This window comes from Macaca thibetana, chromosome 15 (genome assembly GCF_024542745.1).
Source record: "Macaca thibetana thibetana isolate TM-01 chromosome 15, ASM2454274v1, whole genome shotgun sequence".
Taxonomy (NCBI): Eukaryota; Metazoa; Chordata; class Mammalia; order Primates; family Cercopithecidae; genus Macaca; species Macaca thibetana.
The window spans coordinates 30,356,342-30,361,143 of NC_065592.1; the positions used below are offsets into that span (position 1 = coordinate 30,356,342).

General features: G+C 45.1%; 1 pseudogene; it reads left to right on the forward strand.

Annotated features, from left to right (window-relative positions):
* Positions 1 to 693: 693 nt before the first annotated feature.
* LOC126937272 (Y-box-binding protein 1-like) lies at positions 694 to 2,112 on the forward strand (annotated as a pseudogene).
* Positions 2,113 to 4,802: the final 2,690 nt, after the last annotated feature.

Here is a 4,802-nt window from a genome sequence, read left to right on the forward strand (position 1 = left end):
TATTAACTGGGATGAGAAATACGAGTCACAACTCTTTTCAAATTGATTTTTAAAATACCATAAGCCCATCTTTTCGCACATCCTACCAGCTTTGGCATCCCACAGAGCTTTTAAAGTAAAATTAACCCACTTCATCTTCCTCCAAAGATTACTCATAAAGACCTGTCTTTGAACAAATACTTCACCAAGTAAGCCTGTTTTTTATTAGAGCAAAAGGCAGTCCAAAAATAGGTTTAGAAAAAGAGCTATGATCCACGATTAATACACTTATTTTTCTCAGTCTCAATTTTAGTCACTTCAGCATGTCCAAAACGACTGCACACTAACCTTTTTTTTTTTTTTGGAGACGGAGTCTCGTTCTTGTCGTCCAGGCTGGCGTGCAGTGGCGCCATCTTGGCTCACTGCAACCTCGGCCTCCCAGGTTCAAGCGATTCTCCTGCCTCAGCCTCCCAAGTGCCTCAGCCTCCCGAGTAGCTGGGATTACAGGCGCAAGCTTCTACGCCCAGCCATTTTTTTTTTTTTTTTTTTTAGTAGAGACGTGGTTTCACCGCGTTGGTCAGGCTGGTCTCAAACTCCTGACCTCAGGCGATCCACCCGCCTCGGCCTCCCAAAGTGCTGGGATTACAGGGGTGAGCTACCGCGCCCGGCCACACTAACTTTTTAAGAGAGCCAAGAGTTCAACCGGTAGCCTGAGCGGAGAGTGGACCCCAGAGATCCCTAAGCAGCCCCCACCGCCGCCTCCGGCGCTAGTTACCATCACACCCCGGGAGGAGCCGCAGCTGCCGCAGCCGGCCCCAGTCACCATCGCCGCAACCTTCAGCAGCAAGGCCGAGACCTAGCAGCTGCCCGCCGTCCCCGCCCTCAGCGCGGGTGACACAACACCAGGCACTATGGGCAGCGGCGCAGGAAGCGGTGGCCCAGGCGGCTTCACATCAGCGGCACCTGCCGGCGGGGACAAGCAGGTCACCGCAACTAAGGTTTTGGAAACAGTAAAATGGTTCAACATAAGGAACGGATATGGTTTCATACAGGAATGACATTAAGGAAGATATATTTGTACCCCAGACTGCCAAAAAGAAGAATAAACCCCAGGAGGTACCTTCGCAGTGTAGGAGATGGAGAGACTGTGGAGTCTGATGTTGTTGAAGGAGAAAAGGGTGCGGAGGCAGCACGTATTATAGGTCCTGGTGGTGTTCCAGTTCAAGGTAGTAAATATGCAGCAGACCGTAACTCTTATAGATGCTATCCACGTCATAGGAGTCCTCCACCCAATTACCAGCAAAATTACAGGAATAGTGAGAGTGGGGGAAAGAACGAGGGATACGAGAGTGCCCCCGAAGGCCAGGCCCCACCACGCTGGCCCTACCGCAGGCGAAGGTTCCCACCTTCCTACATGCGGAGACCCTATGGGCGTGGGCCACAGTATTCCAACCCTCCTGTGCAGGGAGAAGTGATGGAGAATGCTGACAACCAGGGTGCCGGAGAACAAGGTAGATCGATGCGGCAGAGTATGTATCAGGGACATAAACCACGATTCTGCAGGGGCCCTCCTTGCCAAAGACAGCCTAGAGAGGACAGCAATGAAGAGGATAAAGAAAATCAAAGAGGTGAGACCCAAGGTCAGCAGCCACCTCAACGTCGGTACCGCCGCAACTTCAATTACAGATGCAGACGCCCAGAAAACCCTAAACAGACCGGGCGTGGTGGCTCACGCCTGTAATCCCAGCACTTTGGGAGGCCGAGGTGGGTGGATGACCTGGGGTCAGGAATTCGAGACCAGCCTGGCCAATATGGTGAAACCCTGTCTCTACTAAAAATACAAAAATTAGCCAGGCATGGTGACAGGCCCCTGTATGTAGTCCCAGCTACTCTCAAGGCTGAGGTAGGAGAATCGCCTGAACTCGGGAGGTAGAGGTTGCAGTGAGCAGAAGTCGCGCCATCGCATTCCTGCCTGGGGGACAAGAGCGAGGATCTGTCTCAAAAGAAAAAGAAAAAGAAAAACAGAAAAGAAAAGAAAACCCTAAACCACAAGATGGCAAAGAGACAAAAGCAGCCGATCTGCCAGCTGAGAATTCGTCAGCTCTCGAGGCTGAGCAGGGCGGGGCTGAGTAAATGCCGACTTACCATCTCTACCATCACCCAGTTTAGTCATCCAACAAGAAGAAATATCAAATTCCAGCAATAGGAAATGAACAAAAGATTGCAGCTGAAGACCTTAAGTGCTTGCTTTTTGCCCGTTGACCAGATAAATAGAACTATCTGTATTATCTAAGCAGCATGGGGTTTTTATTATTTTTACCTAAAGATGTGTCTTTTTGGTCATAACAAATGTGGTTTTTTTTTTAAGCCTGTTTTTTTTCTCAATATGCCTTTAAAGGTTTTTAAATTGTTTCCTGTCTGGTCAGGTTGAGATTTTTAATAACTTCATTTTTAATTTGTTTGTTTGTTTGTTTGTTTGTGAGACGGAGTCTCGCTGTGTCACCCAGGCTGGAGTGCAGTGGCGCGATCTCGGCTCACTGCAAGCTCCGCCTCCCGGGTTCACGCCATTCTCCCGCCTCAGCCTCCGAGTAGCTGGGACTACAGGTGCCCGCCACCACGCCCGGCTAGTTTTTGTATTTTTAGTACAGATGGGGTTTCACCATGTTAGCCAGGATGGTCTCGATCTCCTGACCTCGTGATCCACCCGCCTCAGCCTCCCAAAGTGCTGGGATTACAGGCTTGAGTCACCGTGCCCGGCCTCATTTTTAATTTGTAATAAAAGTTTACAACTTGATGTTTTCAAAAAAGTCAACAAACTGCAAGCACCTGTTAATAAAGGTCTTAACTAATAATAATAAAGAGCCAATGGGATTACTTTGTACAGAGAATAAAAATCTGAATGAAACCAGAATGAAAATCTAATCTGTTCCATACTTCCTGAAGTAGCAAATTCAATGGAACTGACCAGAACCATACAGAACCTATCAAATCAAACTTCAAAGGGGATTCCAAAAAATCTCCATCTTGTAGTTAATGTATCTGCCAGCTAGCTTCCATTAGTCTTTTGAGAATGGCCAACTGTACTGACAGAAAGCCTAGGACGGAGGGGTTTCCTGGACTTTCAGTGCTAAGATCGGAACATTTGGGTACCCAGTTTCACTCCCACCAAAATTCCTTCTAAAATTCTTAGACATAAGACTCATTTCATTTGGAAAGTAAAAATTAACAGCAGAAATGAAGAGGAAAGAGGGAAACTCAGGCATTCTTTGGTATCCAAAATGTGGAACAAAATACATTCCAAGAGGTAGAACACGTTTCAATTGAGTTCTCATACTCACAACTCCAAACCTGTGTCCCATTAAGTAATGTGGCTTTCAGGCAGAATGCAAGGGATTTTTTTTTTACCTCCAAATCAATCACTTGGCAAATGTCTAGTGAGGTCCTACCATGTGCCAGACTGAGGATCAAGTGTTGGGATCCAGAGATGAAAATGTACGAGCCTGGCCTGGGGAGATGCTCGCAGGCTAGAGGCCAAGCAGAGCGGATGTACTGGGTAACAACCATATCTCACATGATGTAATTAATATAAGTAGAGCTCCCAGCTTCTAGGAGCCTGACCATGCATTATCTCTCATTCTCAAAACTACACCTGAAGGTAGGTGTTATTATCCTCATTTTAAAGATTAAAAATAAAACCAAAACTGAAGCCCAAAGAGGTTATAGAACTTGCCCAAGACCCCCCAGCTAATAGTGACAGCAAGTGGGTGTAAACCAAGATTTTGAGCAAGAACCAACTGATTCCAACAGCTCTGCCTTTTCTGCTATTCCCATGACCTTTTGGCATGATCAGGGTTAATAAGATCAAGGCCATCCAGATTTCTGACCTCAGCCCAGCTTGTCTTAGCCCTTCATCAGAGAGCACCCTATCTATACCCTGAGCTGACAGCAAAATTGCCAGGTTTTCAACATTTATGCTATGGTAGGGGCAGGATGGGGGTGGGAAAAGCTAGATATTATTGAGATTTAACTAGTGGACACTTGAAAACTGCTGTTAGGGGTTGGATTGAGATGACATCTACAGAAGAAAACGTTGGAGAAAAGCTTCATGACATTGGATTTGGTAATGGTTTCTTGGATAAGACATAAAAGGCACAGGCAACAAAAGCCAAAATAGACAAATTGGGCTTTGTCAAAATGAAAAACTTTTGTGCATTGAAAGACACTCTCAACAGAGTAAAAAGGCAACTCAGACAATGGGATAAAATATCCGCAAATCACATATCTGATAAGGCATTAATATCCAGAATTTATAGAGAACTCATAAAACTCAACAACAACAACAAAAGAACCCAATTCAAAAATAGGCAAAGTGCTAGAATAGACGTTTCTCCAAAGAAGATATATCAATAGCCAATAAGGACATGAAATGCTCCTAAACATTACTAATTATTAGGAAAATACAAACCAAAATCACAATGAGATATCACTTCACACCCATTAGAATGGATATTGTTTTAAACCCAGAAAATGACACGTTAGGAAAAGGATGTGGAGAAATGAGAACCCCTGTGCATTGCTGGTGGGAATGCAAAATGATGCAGGTGCAATGGAACATAGTACAGCACTCCCTCAAGGAATTAAAAACAGAATTGCCATATGATCCAACAATTCCACTTTTGGCTATATTCCCAAAAGAATTGAAAGAAGAAAGATATACTGATACAACATGTTCATAGCAGCACCATTCACAATACCCAAAAAATAGAAGCAACCCGAGTGCCTATTAACAGATGAATAAATAAAGAAAACATGCTATATTCATA